The 15,771-nt window shown below is 45.2% G+C and overlaps 1 long non-coding RNA gene across 1 annotated transcript; it reads left to right on the top strand.

Moving 5' to 3' along the window:
• The first annotated feature begins 1,632 nt into the window (after positions 1 to 1,632).
• Positions 1,633 to 11,110, top strand: LOC134735220 (uncharacterized). Its single transcript, XR_010118071.1, has 2 exons — positions 1,633 to 2,084; positions 10,651 to 11,110. It is a non-coding gene; the product is annotated as an uncharacterized lncRNA (long non-coding RNA).
• The last annotated feature ends 4,661 nt before the right edge of the window (positions 11,111 to 15,771 follow it).

Below are 15,771 nucleotides of genomic sequence, written 5' to 3'. Positions count from 1 at the left end.
GTCACGCGCCTATAATCCCAGCTACTCAGGAGGCCGAGATGAGGAGGTCACTTGAGTCTGGGAAGTCGAGGCTGCAGTGAGCCATGATTGTGCCACTGCACTCCAGCCAGGGTGACCCTGTCTTATATATACATATTAAAGTAAAATGAAGTAAAAGATATTCACAAATTGTTCTGTCACCTGGAAAGCTTTAGCAATTGTGGTAAAACATCTCAACATCTTCTACTTACTTTGGAGGAGGGATCGTTTTTGCTTTTCTCACTGTATTAATTAACTGATATGATAGGATAAATACATGAGGATATGTACACATGAGGAGGATATGAGGAGGATAAATACACATAAGATACATAAAGCCAAAGACTGAGAGTCACACTCCGGTTCAGCCACAGATTGTCCCTCAGTGTGACACACAGTCACAGAGCAGCTGCCTATGTAGGTGTGACCAGGCCAGCCATCTCGATGTCCGCAGATGGACCAGTGCCTGTTCACACTGCATTTGCTGAGGCTAAGAGAAGCCGATCATTGGTTTTTGTTTTTGTTTGAGATGGTGTCTTGCTCTGTCACTCAGGCTGGAGTGCAGTGATGCGATCTTGGCTCACTGCAACCTCCACCTCCCGGGTTCAAGTGATTCTCCTGCCTCAGCCTCCCAAGTAGCTGGGATTACAGGCATACACCACCACACCTGGCTAATTTTTGTATTTTTAGTAGAGACAGGGGGTTTCAACATGTTGGCCAGGCTGGTCTCAAACTCCTGACCTCAGGTGATCTGCCCGCCTTGGCCTCCCAAAGTGCTGGGATTACAGGCATGGGCCACCACGCCCAGCCCGATCACTGTAAGATACTAGCCAGCTGCTGGGATATGCCACAGCCCAAGAAGGAGAGAGGCAATACACTAGATAAGCAGGAAAAACCATGCCAACATCGTGACACAAATGCAAAGATTTGAAGAAGTTCAGTTCCACGTGATCAATTCATAGATTCTCCATGTTGGAAACAGAAAGAGTAGAGATAGCAAGAAGAGACCATCAATAGCTATAAAAGGTGGATGGTCTGCATTTATCTCGGTACCACGGGGGTAATCTGTTCACATCTGGAAGTGAATTCTTGTATTTGGTCCTCACCCACCTTGGTGCTTAAATTACCTACCACTCATTTACACAACAGTCTTTCACTGAGTTTATGCAATGCGGTGAACACCCTGCTGAGTGTTGTTGCGACTGCTGCAGAATGTATTCCCCAGAGATGGCCACAGCATCTCCCATCTCACATGACATTCTTACAATGTAACCTTGTTTTTTATTGTTTTGTTTTTGACACAGGGTCTCCCTCTGTAGCCCAGGCTGGAGTGCAGTGGTATGATTTTGGCTCACTGCCACTTCCACCTCCCAGGTTCAAGTGATTCTCCCACCTCAGCCTCCTCATGTTGCTGGAACCACAGATGTGCGCCACCATGGCCAGCTGATGTTTGTATTTTTTATAGAGACAGGGTTTCCCCATGTTGTCCATGCCGGTCTCAAACTCCTGGGCTCAAGCAATCTGCCTACCTCAGCCTCCCAGAGTGCTGGGATTACAGGCGTCAGCCACTGTGGCCAGCCCTTAAACAGTGTAATCTTGACACTCCTCCCATCCAACAGTGGGGCTGATGTCCCCTCATTTGAACCCTGAGAAACCTTTGTGATGGCCTCAACCAAAAGAATACACTAACGGCTGGGAATGGGGCTCATGCTTGTAATCCCAGCACTTTGGGAGGCTGCGGCAGGATGACCGCTTGGGCTCAGGAGTTCAAGGTTGTAGGGGGCTATGGTGGCACCACTGCACTCTAACCTAAGCAACAAAACGACGCAGTCTTTAAAGCAACAAATAAACAAAAAAATACAGTCGAAATGATGCTTCTGAGGCCAGAGCACAAACATGCCACACACTGCTACCTTGTTCTCTTAGGACTTGCCCTTGGAACCCAGCTGCCATGCTGTGAGGAAGCCCAAACTAGCCCAACAGAGCTACCACACGGAGAGGACATGGGTGTTTAGCTAACATGCCAACTGAGTCCCAGCTGATACCCAAGCTCAACCACTAGATATGTAAGTACAGATACTTTATTATGATTATAGCTCCCAGCCATCAAGTCACCCCCAGGCTTTGAATCTCCTAAGGCCTCAGATATTGTGAAGCAAAAGCAAGTTGCCCCTACTAGTGAGGTCCAAATTCCTGACCTACAGGAATCTGTGAGTACAATACAAACAGTCATTTTAGGCCAGGGGCAGTGGCTCCAGCCTGTAATTCCAGCACTTTAGGAGGCCGAAGCAGAAGGACTGCTTGAGCCCAGGAGTTTCGAGACCAACTGAGGCAACGTGAGAAGACTCTCTCTCTACTAAAAAAAAAAAAAAAAAAATAGCTGGGCGTGGTGATGTGCACCTGTGGTCCCAGCTACATGGCAGGCAGAGGCAGAAGCACTGCATGAGTCCAGGAGGTCAAAGCTGCAGGGAGCTGTGATTGCATCACTGCACTCCAGCCTGGGGAACAGAGTGAGTCCCTATCTTAAAAAAAAAACAGGGACTTGCAAACAAGTTTTGTTTGATAAGCAAACAAAACAAATAGTTATTTTACAACGAGTTTTAGAGCTGTGTTATGTAGCAGTAGTAACTAGAGCAGGGATATACAGGTAACATAAGGCATAACCCTGTGCTAGGATTTTATCATCTAACAGAAATGACACAAGATACACATATAAAAACAACTGAGTAACAGTAAGAGATGGACTACCATTGAGTGAACGAAACAACTGGTGCAAAAAAACTGGTGATTAAAGCAAAGTAAAAACACAGGCCGGGCGCGGTGGCTCACGCTTGTAATCCCAGCACTTTGGGAGGCCGAGGCGGGCGGATCATGAGGTCAGGAGATCGAGACCACGGTGAAACCCTGTCTCTACTAAAAATACAAAAAATTAGCCGGGCGTGGTGGCGGGCGCCCGTAGTCCCAGCTACTCGGAGAGGCTGAGGCAGGAGAATGGCATGAACCCGGGAGGCGGAGCTTGCAGTGAGTTGAGATCGCGCCACTGCACTCCAGCCTGGGTGAGAGAGCGAGACTCCGTCTCAAAAAAAAAAAAAAAAAAAAAAAAAACAGCCCACAGTACTGAAAACCTGAGTTGTTTCTTGGGGAGTTGTTTTATAGATTGTATACCATGCTTTTTCTCCTCCCATTCTTGCCTTTCAAGAGCCCCCTTGGCCAGGCACGGTGGCTCATGCCTATAATCTCAGCACTTTGGGTGGCCGAGGCAGGCAGACTGCCTGAGGTCAGGAGTTCATGACCAGCCTGGCAAACATGGTAAAACCCTGTCTCTACTAAAAAATACGAAAATTAGCCAGGCGTGGTGGTGGGCGCCTGTAATCCCAGCTACTTGGGAGGTTGAGGCAAGAGAATCACTTGAACCCGGGAGGCGGAGGTTGCAGTGAGCCGAGACGGCTCCATTGTACTCCAGCCTGGGTGATGAGAAACTCCATCTAAAAAAAAAAGGGCCTCCTGTTTTAGACTTGGAATGGGGGCTATTCTCCATTGGAATGGAGAATATAGCCCTTTTCTACAGCCCTCACCATTTAGCAAGTGTGATCCAAGCCCCAGCAGCATCAATACCACCTGGAGGCTTGAAAGAAATGCAGAACGCAGGCTCTATTCCAAGACCTACAGAATCGGCTCCAGCAGGTTAACAAGATCCCAGGTGATTTGTATACACAGTTTTTGAAAAGTGCAAACTGGGCCGGGCGCGGTGGCTCACGCTTGTAATCCCAGCACTTTGGGAGGCCAAGGCGGGCGGATCACGAGGTCAGGAGATCGAGACCACGGTGAAACCCTGTCTCTACTAAAAATACAAAAAAAAAAAAAAATTAGCCGGGCGTGGTGGCAGGCGCCTGTAGTCCCAGCTACTCGGAGAGGCTGAGGCAGGAGAATGGCGTGAACCCAGGAGGCGGAGCTTGCAGTGAGCCGAGATTGCGCCACTGCACTCCAGCCTGGGTGACAGAGCGAGACTCCGTCTCAAAAAAAAAAAAAAAAAAACAGTGCAAACTGAAGATTAAACTCATTAAAAACTAACTTAATACAATGTGAAAGTCTGCCTCATTCTGCCCCATCTGACCTGTGGCAGCACATTCGGCACCTGTCCCACATAAGCCACATAAGCACTGCTCAGCCTCTCCCAGATCAGTATCATTCTGCTGTTGCAGTTTCCAGAGAATCAGAGGTAAATGGAGGTTAAGAGGCTTTCCCAGACTCTACATAGAAAATTAGTAGCCCCACTGGGGCCAGAACCATCCTTCCATGAGTTGTCCATTTGTGGCTCAATCATACAATTGGACCACAACGGATCCATCCATTCAAAGTCTACCAAAATGTACATTTCATTGGCTGGGGCAGGGGGCGGCGGGAAACTGCAGCAAGAAAAGAGTTAACATAAGGTCAGGTCGATGTGACTGTGCTTTACTTCTACAGTCTGGGGAGTAATCTCTAAGAATCCTAAACTGTTGGTGGTACAAGATGGTCTTCGGGTGTGAAATATTCAATAAAAAGCTCGCAAAAGTCCACAACTGTATTTAAACTTGTTTAGTGATAACTGGAAACCAATTTGAGCAACGGCTTATACAAATAACATTTTAAAATCTTCCAGGACTAAGTGGTAAAAATTAAATGTGAATCATATGTGCTTGGTTAAATGATAAACTGTTATTTATGTAAGTCAGAACATCTAGAGGCAAAGTGCTTAAAAAAATCATTAATCAGCAACAAAACCCAGGTAGGTATGAGTTTGCCTCAAAACTGTCAAAGTTACTACTGCCCTCTGAGAAGCAAGACCATGACATCTCAGAAAATGCAGGTCTTTTCATAAATAAGATTTCAGTCCTTACAAGCTCATTATTACTTTAAGGGAAGATAAAGAACAGAATTTATAAATTAGAATAAAGTTCACAGGACTAAGAGCTCAGCAGTTAATAATCACCCCTTGATCATCTTTGATGTCTCATTAGACATATCAAAATCCTTAAAGCTCCAGTGGTGAGCTTCAACCTTCACCCTATGAGGACTTTCTTATCATATACCTGGTCCAATTCCACATCTTTTAGTGATTTTATACCAAATTAACTTCATTTATAATGTATTGATAAATTAATTTCCCATTTTTCTTTACAAATCAAAGGCACCTATAATTACCACGCTTGAGTTTCCGAGCAGAGTGAGGTAAACAGCTGAGTCTTCTGCTTCAGCGGGATGGAGGCAATTGGCGAAGGCCATGCCCGCTCCCATGCTGAGAGCAGTCCGACTGCATTGTGAGGGCAACTGGGTGTCTGTGCCATCCTACAGCAAAGGGAGGGATGAAGTTTTCAGCTGAACGAGAGGGGTCCCAAGGCAGAGGATCCTGAAGTTATTCCCTTGGCTTTAACTGAAAAAATACTGTCTGGAAACACAATATGACAATGTAATAGTTCCCTTTAGAAGACTACATTACTAATTAGAGTAAAACATTTCTAGGCTGGGCATGGTGGCTCACGCCTGTAATCCTAGTACTTTGGGAGGCCGAGGTGAGTGGATCACCTGAGGTCAGGAGTTTGAGACAAGCCCGGCTAACATGGTGAAACCCTGTCTCTACTAAAAATATAACAAGTAGCCAGGTGTGGTGGTGGGTGCCTATAATCCCAGCTACTCGGGAGGCTGAGGCAGGAGAATCGCTTGAACCCGGGGGAACGGAGGTTGCAGTGAGCCGAGATTGTGCCACTTCACTCCAGCCTGGGTGAAAGAGCAAACGTCTGTCTCAAAAAACAAAAAACAAAAAACAAACAAACAAAAACACTTCTAGAGGGTTGGGTGTGGTGGCTCACACCTGTAATCCCAGTACTTTGGGAGGCCAAGGCAGGAGGATTGCTTGAGCCCAGCAGTTCGAGGCTACAGTGAGCCAGGATCATGCCACTGTACTCCAGACTGAGCCAAACAGTGAGACTCCAACTCTTAAAATAAAAAAATTTAAAAAATTTTTTTAAAAAAAGTTTGCCAACTGATATGGTTAGGCTCTGTGTCCCCACTCAAATGTCACCTTGAATTGTAATCCCCATAAATCCCCATGTGTCAAGGGCAGGACCAGGTGGGGGCGGTTTCGCCATGCTGTTCTGGTGACTGTGAGTGAGTCGCATGAGATCTGATGGTTTTATAAGCGTCTGGCATTTCCCCGGCCTGCACTGACTGTAAGTTTCCTGAGGCCTTCCCAGCAATGTGCAACTGTGAGTCAATTAAACCTCTTTCCTTTATAAATTACCCAGTCTCAGGCAGTTCTTCATAGCAGCGTGAGAATGGGCTACTACACCAATCCTTGGTTGAAATTAGTAAGTTATAAAACCATCACAGCATAGTAGACGCATTCTTCAAAGTGTGGTCCCAAGGAGTCCTACACGAGAATCACCTGGGCTGCCTGTTAGAATGCAGACTCCTAGACCCCACCCCAGACCTAATTAATCAGAATTTCTGGAAGTGAAGGCCTGGGAATTCATATTTCTAGCAAGTACCTTTTTAGAAGAAATCTAAAAATATTATTAAGAGTAATCTGATATTGTGGAAAAAATCATTATCTAGGAGGATAAATGGAATAAGAAACTCCATAAGTGCCATTTTTATAAAAAAAAAAAACTGATTACTTTCATATAATACAGTAGTCATTTGGATTTAAGATACAGTCTAGGCCGGGCGCGGTGGCTCACGCCTGTAATCCCAGCACTTTGGGAGGCCGAGGCAGGTGGATCACGAGATCAGGAGATCGAGACCATCCTGGCTAACACAGTGAAACCCTGTCTCTACTAAAAATACAAAAAATTAGCCAGGCTTGGTGGCGGGCACCTGTAGTCCCAGCTACTGGGGAGGATGAGGCAGGAGAATGGCATGAACCCGGGAGGCAGAGCTTGCAGTGAGCCGAGACTGCGCCACTGCACTCCAGCCTGGGCGACAGAGCAAGACTCTGTCTCAAAAAAAAAAAAAAAAAAGAGATACAATCTAGTACACAAAACAAGTTCCACTCCATTTCCATTTTGGATCATCTTTGGCTGAAAGTTTACACCAAGTAATTGAAGCTCTGTAAAACACTAAATACATCTCCAATTTTTGTTAACAAGAAACATCATGTGACAAAAAGGAAAAAAAAGAAACATCATGTGAAATGTGAAATGCTCGGCCAGGCGCGGTGGCTCACGCTTGTAATCCCAGCACTTTGGGAGGCCGAGGAGGGCGGATCACGAGGTCAAGAGATCGAGACCACGGTGAAACCCTGTCCCTACTAAAAAATAAAAAAAATTAGCAGGGGGGGTGGTGGCGGGCGCCTGTAGTCCCAGCTACTCGGAGAGGCTGAGGCAGGAGAATGGCGTGAACCCGGGAGGCGGAGCTTGCAGTGAGCCGAGATTGCGCCACTGCACTCCAGCCTGGGCGACAGAGCGAGACTCCGTCTCAAAAAAAAAAAAAAAAAAAAAAGAAATGTGAAATGCTCTAAGAGTTCCATGCCCTAAACATAGAACATATGTGACAGTACAAAATAAAGGCTAGTAAAGATTTCTGTCTTTTTTTTTTTTTTTTTTGAGACAGGGTCTTGCTCCGTCACCCAGGCTGGAGTGCAGTGGCGCAACCTAGGCTCACTGCGGCCTCAACCTCTGGGACTCAAGACTCAAGCGATCCTCCCACCTCTGCCTCCTGAGTAGCTGGGGCTACAGGGTGCGCCACCACGCCTGGCTAATTTTTTGTAGAGACAGGGTTTTGCTATGTTGTCTAGGCTGGTCTTGAATTCTCGGACTCAAGTGATACTCTGGCTGGCCTCGGCTTCCCAAAGTGCTGGGATTGTAGGCGTGGGCCACCATGCCTAGTCTAGTCTTGTCTTTTTTTTTTTTTGGAGCAAGAGTCCTGGAGCACAGTGGCACAATCATGGCTTACTACAGCCCGACCTCCTGAGCTCAAGCAATCCCCCCACCTCAGCTTCCCAAGTAGCTGTAACGACAGCCATGAGCCACCACATCCAGTTAATTTTTGTGTTTTTTGTAGAGACAGGGTTTTGCCATGTTGCCCAGGCTGGACTCGAACTCCTGGGCTCAAGCCATGCACCTCCCTAGGCCTCCCAAAGTGCTGGGATTACAGGCATGAGCCACCACACCCGGCCTCTATGTCCTTTTGACATTCATCAAAAATGCAGTTTGAAGGCTGGGCGCGGTAGCTCATGCCTGTAATCCCAGCACTCTGGGAGGCCAAGGCAGGTGGATCACTTGAGGTCAGGGGTTTGAGACCAGCCTGGCCAACATGGTGAAACCCCATCTCTATTAAAAATACAAAAATTAGCTGGGCATGGTGGCACGTGCCCGTAATCCCAGCTACTCGGGAGGCTGAGGTAAGAGAATCACTTGAACCTGGAGGGCGGAGGTTGCAGTGAGCCGAGATTGTGCCACAGCACTCCAGCCTGGGGAAGAGACTGTCTTTAAAAAAAAAAAAAATGCAGTTGAAGTAAAATTGATATTTAAATAGAGTTGGAAGGAAATGTACCAAATTCATGGGAGTGGTTGTCTCAGTGGGAAAGGAAGAGAAATGGCCCAAGGAAGCTTTAACTTGATAATGCTTAATTTTTAAGCATTACAAAAGATAAAGTATGACCAATGATCTTTGACTGGTGAGTTATGATGTTGGTTAATTTGCTTTCAATAATTTTATTTTCTTTTTTTTTGAGCCAGAGTCTTAACTCTGTTGCCCAGGCTGGAGTGCAGTGGCACAATCTCTGCTCACTGCAACTGCCGCGTCCTAGGTTCAAGCAATTCTCCTGCCTCAGTCTCCCAAGTAGCTGAGATTACAGGTGCACGCCACCACACCTGGCTAATTTTTTGTTTGTTTGTTTGCAGTGGAGTCTTGTTCTTTCACCCAAGCTGGATTGCAGTGTTGTGATCTTGGCTCACTTGAACCTCTGCCTCCCAGGTTCAAGCAATTCTGTCTCAGCCTCTGAAGCAGCTGGGATTACAGGGGCCCACCACCACGCCCGGCTAATTTTTTTTTTTTTTTTTTTTTTTTTTTTGAGACGGAGTTCACTCTTGTTGCCCAGGCTGGAGAGCAATGGCACAGTCTCAGCTCACCGCAACCTCTGCCTCCCGGGTTCAAGCACTTCTCCTGCCTCAGCCTCCCGAGTAGCTGGGATTACAGGCATGCACCACCATGCCCGGCTAATTTTGTATTTTTAGTAGAGACAGGGTTTCTCCATATTGGTCAGGCTGGTCTCGAACTCCCGACCTCAGGTGATCCGCCCGCCTCAGCCTCCCAAAGTGCTGGGATTACAGGCGTGAGCCACTGCGCCCAGCCTAATTTTTGTATCTTTAGTAGAGACGGGGTTTCACTATGTTGGTCAGGCTGGTCTCGAACTCCTGACCTCATGATCCACCTGCCTCAGCCTCCCAAAGTGCTGGGATTACAGGTGTGAGCCACTGCGCCCAGCCTAACACCCGGCTAATTTTTACATTTTTATGAGAGATGGGGTTTCACCATGTTGGTCAGGCTAGTCTCGATTGAACTCTTGACCTCAAGTGATCCACCCGCCTCAGCCTCCCAAAGTGCTGGGATTATAGGCGTGAGCCACTGTGCCCAGCATAATTTTCTATATGATTTCAATTTCTAAAAGTAAAAAATATTTTTAATAGAAGAAAATTAACACATAGTTGTCAGTCCAAGCCCCCTCTCCACTTCTGGCCTGAGCCTGCCAGTGCTCTTTATATAGGAGCCAAAATAACACCAAAGATTTATAATGATGACACAAAGTGTGTCATCATTATAAATATTTTGTGTTTTATAATGAAACACAAAGATTTAAAAGATTTAGTTAATTCTAAGATTTAGATTTTAGCTACATTGGCAAAATTCTTCATTATAAATCTTCAAATTTGTATGTAATTTGTATGTTGACAGTACTTCCAGATTTTATTTTTACAAGTGCTTCCTTAAAACTTAAAGCAGCCTGGGCGCGGTGGCTCATGCCTGTAATCCCAGCACTTTGGGAGTCCGAGGCAGGTGGATCACAAGGTCATGAGATCGAGACCAGCCTGACCAACATGGTGAAACCCCGTCTCTACTAAAAATAGAAAAATTAGCTGGGCGTGGTGGCACACGCCTGTAATCCCAGCTACTCGGGAGGCTGAGGCAGGAGAATTGCTTGAACCTGGGAAGTGGAGGTTGCAGTGAGCCGAGATCGCACCACTGCACTCCAGCCTGGTGACGGAGCGAGACTCCGTCTCAAAAAAAACAAAAGCAAAAAAACTTAAAGCAAGTTCACCTCCTGGTCACTCTCGCAGGTGGGGAAGGCTGGTGCTTTGAAGGCACTCTCTGTCACATAATGTTTACTAGTCAACAGAAGCAGCATGCTCTAGCTAGGGAGTTTTCTCATATGTACCCACACACTCAAAGACATAAGGAGTCAAAAAACAAAACAAAACAAAACAAAACAAAAAAACTCGCCATAGGCCATTGATGCTGAAACTGTTCTGGGGCAAAGACAGAAGTAAACCCAGCAGTTGCATATGAACTTCAAAAGAACCTTCTTGTCCACTGAGGTTTCAACATGGCATGGGGTGTGAAAAGCTGATCCAACTGGACCTCTGGTTGCTCTAGGTTGCTGCAAGAACAGAATGGGACATGCCCAGGTGAGCTGGGTGGGCTGCACGTGAAAGGGCATGGCTGTGATCTCAGCCCTAGGCCTCCTCGCCCAGGCTGAGGCTGACCCTGCCCTGCAACAGGTGGAAAATGGAGCTCCTTTGTGAAAGCTGCCCGCCGGAAGGCCGATGGGGTGACAAAGAACACGACAGGGCTCCTCCCCCATCACTCAGATCAACAGGTTCCCATACTAACGACTTCTTACTCCTCCTCCTTTGGGTGTCTTTTCCTGAAAACTTCTAATTTATCCGCATGTGGTTTCTAAAATTATGATTATTTTAGAGAATCTGAAAAAAAATCTTTACTATAATGAGCAAAAAAGTCTTTGTGACTTATGTAAATAAAGACTGAAAATAGAGTGATTTAGCTATTTTCCAAGATGCTTTAGAGAAGAAATAAAAACGATCTACAAATCTCAGTCCTTGTGCTACTGTTCTTCCATCATCCCTCCAGCTAAAAAAGATTCCCCTGAGGTATTTTGTAAACCTACAGAATTGCATAACATTCTGCTCTAAGGGCAGAAACACAGCACATAATACTAGGCACGTGGTAAGTACTCAATGAACACCTGAATTTAACAGCTGCCCTCAGGTGAACTGCCCATCTCTCCCCACACCCTCCCTCCTGCTCCTTCTCTTTCTCACATTCTCTCACTCTCTCTCACACATACACTTTAAATCCAGCTGGCAAAACTAAAAACAGGCAATCAAAGTGAACCTGGCAACTGTCTGTTCAGAAAGCAGGAATTCAAGCTGGGTGTGGCACATGCTGCAGTCCCAGCTTTTAGGAGGCTGAGGTGGGAGGATCCCTTGAGCCCAGGAGTTCAAGGCCAGCCTGAGCCACATTGCTAGACTCCATCTCTTACAAAGAAAACGACAAAAACCCTGCTCTAAGCTACTACTTTCTCAGGCAAAGGAAAATTTGGAGAAAAATACATGTAAAAGATTTAAAGGCCGGGCGCGGTGGCTCACGCCTGTAATCCCAGCACTTTGAGAGGCTGAGGCGGGCGGATCACGAGGTCAGGAGATTAAGACCATTCTGGCTAACATGGTGAAACCCCGTCTCTACTAAAAATACAAAAAATTAGCCGGGCATGGTGGCGGGCACCTGTAGTCCCAGCTACTAGGGAGGCTGAGGCAGGAGAATGGCGTGAACCCAGGAGGCGGAGCTTGCAGTGAGCCAAGATCATGCCACTGCACTCTGGGTGACAGAGTGAGACTCTGTCTCAGAAAAAAAAAAAATAAATAAAAAAAAAAAAAAAAAAAAAAAGGTTTAAAAGAGTCATTGATTCCTGTAGCACAGAGTCTGTGGTTACTTTGGAATTGCCAAGAAGTATGAGTTAGGGTCTGTGCACAGTGCCTTTTAAGGATTCTCATCTACTTTAACAAGGATAGGCCTGGGTTCCTGCACAATACACTGTCCTACACATTTAGGGCTGGGCACAGTGGAAGCATTCATCAGAGGCAGGATTCATTCAAGAGCCTTAAAAAACGTCTAGGTACTAGCCACTTATTTTTAGTACTTCATTTTGCATATTTAAAATTTCCTATAACTACTCATCTGTTCCAAAAAAAAAGATTGATGAAAGGATTCCATTAGATATTTGTCAACCAAACACAGTGGGAAAACCATTTCTGGTGTTTGGGTGGTTAGTCCAAACCATATAACTAAATAAAAATACGCTGGTACATGACAGGCCAAAAATCAGACTACCTGGGGACCTTTATTCATTCATTCAGAAAATATTCAAGCATAATTGTGGTTAAACAGCATATACAGTGACTTACAAACTCAAGGCTGACACCACTGAAGGAATGTAAATTGGTACAACCACTTTGGAAACCAGGTATCAACTAGTAAAGCTGAAGGTATGCACACCTGACTCAGGGCTGTTCATAATTGCCCCAGACCAGAAACAACCCAGATGTCCATCAACAGTGGACAGGTAATTTGTGGTATGTTCATAAGACAAAAATGTACTAACTGGGCTGGGTGTGGTGGCTCACACCTGTAATCCCAGCACTTTGGGAGGCCCAGGAAGGAGGATCCCTTGAGCCCAGGAGTTCAAGACCAGCCTGGGTAATATAGTGAGACCTTGTCTCTAAAAAAATTAAAAAACAAAAACAACTATAGGCATAGGCAACAATATGGATAAGTCTTTTAAAATAGCATGCTGCAGAAATTTTAAAAATTATGGCCGGGCGCGGTGGCTCACGCTTGTAATCCCAGCACTTTGGGAGGCCGAGGCGGGCGAATCACGAGGTCAGGAGATCGAGACCATGGTGAAACCCCGTCTCTACTAAAAATATAAAAAAAAAATTAGCCGGGCGTGGTGGCGGGCGCCTGTAGTCCCAGCTACTCGGAGAGGCTGAGGCAGGAGAATGGCGTGAACCTGGGAGGCGGAGCTTGCAGTGAGCCGAGATTGCGCCACTGAACTCCAGCCTGGGTGACAGAGCGAGACTCTGTCTCAAAAAAAAAAAATAAAATAAATAAATAAAATAAAATAAAATAAAATAAAATAAAATAAAATAAAATAAAAATTATATATGTGCGTGTGTATACACATACACACACACACATACATACATACGTACACATACACACACACGAGGCTGACCAGAAGGAAGGATTCACAAGAGTATCTACTTTTAGTTTGCATTGAGGTTAAAAACAAGCAAAATAAAACTATGTCAATTAGGGATTTACATTTAGGGGATAAAAACTATAGAAAAGAAGGAAATGATTTCCATAAAAGTCAGGGTAGTTTCTGGCTAGGACCTCTGGGGGAGGGGGAGAGCGTGGAGTCAGATTCTTGACCTGCAAGACGGTTACACTTATGTTTTTGTTAAAATAATCCATCAAATTATCCATTTGTTTTAGACACTTTTTTACATAATTCACAATTCAATAAATCTAATGTTGATTTCTGGGAATTCAGAACCATGACAACACTTCTGGCCAACCCTCTCTGAATGTCACTATTTGCCTGTCAGCTTCATAAGGTCAGAGACCGACCTTACTTGCCTTCTTCCTCTGTATTCAGGCACAGCACCTTTAGCATGGTAAAAGTCCTTGGTAAATGTATAATATATAAATCCACAGACTCCTGACATGAATTTTGTTTTAACCCATCCATTTCCTGAAATTACTGATTTGAAGGGTGCCCACATTAACACTTTCCTTTGTCTTCACCTAGGTGAAGTGAAGCTTTCATAAATAATAAAGCCATCTTAAATGTTAGCTCTGTAAGTTTATACCCAGGCCTTGGTTGCTTTAGCAACTCTCCCTGCCTTCCACTCCCTTTGACGTTTCTTTATAAGCAATGACAAGACAATAGGCTAGTAGTCCTAGATTTTTTTTTTTAAATAGGAAAGTTTTATTCAGCACCTAAGAGTAAAACCTAGGATCGTAATGATTCTACTACTTTGAAGTTGTTTAAAAGGGGTAATTTGCCCCTTGCCCTGCCCTGAGAAGTAACACCGTCTATCAGGATTATTAAACCTTTACCAACAGTTGTACTTAAACACGTTACTTGTTCTTGACAGAAGCCAAATCTTTATAAACAGGACAAGTCAACTTTAAAATAATCAATTTCGGTTAAAAAACCACTTTGTGCAAACAGACATTTATAAAAATGCTTAGAAAAGTCTAAAAAGATACACACAAACCGATCAAGATGCACTCGGCAGTTACTTTTGAGAAAGAGGTTCAAAAGAAAGCTTTAACCTTATTAGTAAAGTTTAAATGTCACAGAGAATGGTTAATGTATTTCTTGTGATTTTGGGAAAAGCATTTTTAATCCATTTTGTCTTAAAATCCCAATTGCAAAGGAACCCATCAAACATGGCCCTCCCTAAAGCCCACCTTTTAAAAATGTTAAAGTCTTAAAGAATTTCCTGAACTTACATACTTGGCTAGTCTTTTATGATATGAATATACATTTATGCCATTCTATTAATTATTATTACAGAATTCATACCTGCAGTCAACCGATATGAAAGCTTTCAGATGAGAACTCAGGACACACACGTTCAACAGTGACATTAAAACGACTTGGAATGAAGGAAACTGTCTCCAGTTTTATGGGGGAAAGCCAAAAATACCAAGCAACTACCTCTCCTCCCCCAAGCGTCAGAAGATGAGTCAGAGCTGGAGGCAGGAATAGGGCCCATGTGTCAAGCCTCCTGTGCAGGGCTCCTTCCTACCTCCTCGTGGCAACCCTCGTCCCTCCCCCAGGTCAGGGTCTCTGCCCTGGCCTGTCCCTGATGTGAATTCTCAGGCGTCTCTGGCGAAGAAGAGGCGTTCACTGTGGAGGTGCCTCCCTCCCTGCATTTCTCAAGGGAACCAAGACTGGGGGCCTTTATGAGTCCACAACAACTAACAATAACCAAATGGCAGCTCAAGGGAGTGGAGCTTCCAGACACACGCACAACTCTGCAAAGAATACAGCACCTTTGTTCCCCTGGTTTTAGAGAGCAGGAAGGAAATGAGCGGAGAGAAACTGTGACTTGTCCAGTGTGACTTAACTTTGTGGCAGAGCTGAGTCTCGGGCATGGAGCTGCCGGCTGGCCTCGGCCTCTCTGACTCTTAAGTGATCTGTAGAATGTCAGGGAGGACGATCCAACATTCCATTATACTTCTGAGTGGCCTTAGGGACTAGGAATTCCAGGAGACTCTGGGTTAAATCTCTTGGTCCCTATTCCTTTAAGGTTACTAAGGATACCCGGAGTTTGCTCTTCGCCTCCGTTTTCACATCTGTAAAACGGGATGGTAACGCTCTCCACCTCCCTCTCTTATAAAACCATAATGAACAGCTAACGAGTTAACACACATTAAATGTTCGGAGGTCCTGCTGGATAGAAAGTACAAGGTGGTTTAAAAAAAAAAATCCCTGCATAGTAAAACTGCATTTGTAAGTCGCTCCTCCTTCCCTAGCCTCTGGGATGCCCAGTTACCATAACACTGGCTGGTACCACTGGCAACATCCACCTAAATAAAATACAGTTATACAATCCACTTAAGGCGGCCACAGCACGCACCTCCTCTTTACAAACAACAACTCAACTTCGCTCCGGAGCA

The sequence above is a fragment of the Symphalangus syndactylus genome, chromosome 20 (genome assembly GCF_028878055.3).
Source record: "Symphalangus syndactylus isolate Jambi chromosome 20, NHGRI_mSymSyn1-v2.1_pri, whole genome shotgun sequence".
NCBI lineage: Eukaryota > Metazoa > Chordata > Mammalia > Primates > Hylobatidae > Symphalangus > Symphalangus syndactylus.
Note: the sequence above shows the minus strand (reverse complement) of the source record. Positions and strands in the feature narration are given on the sequence as shown.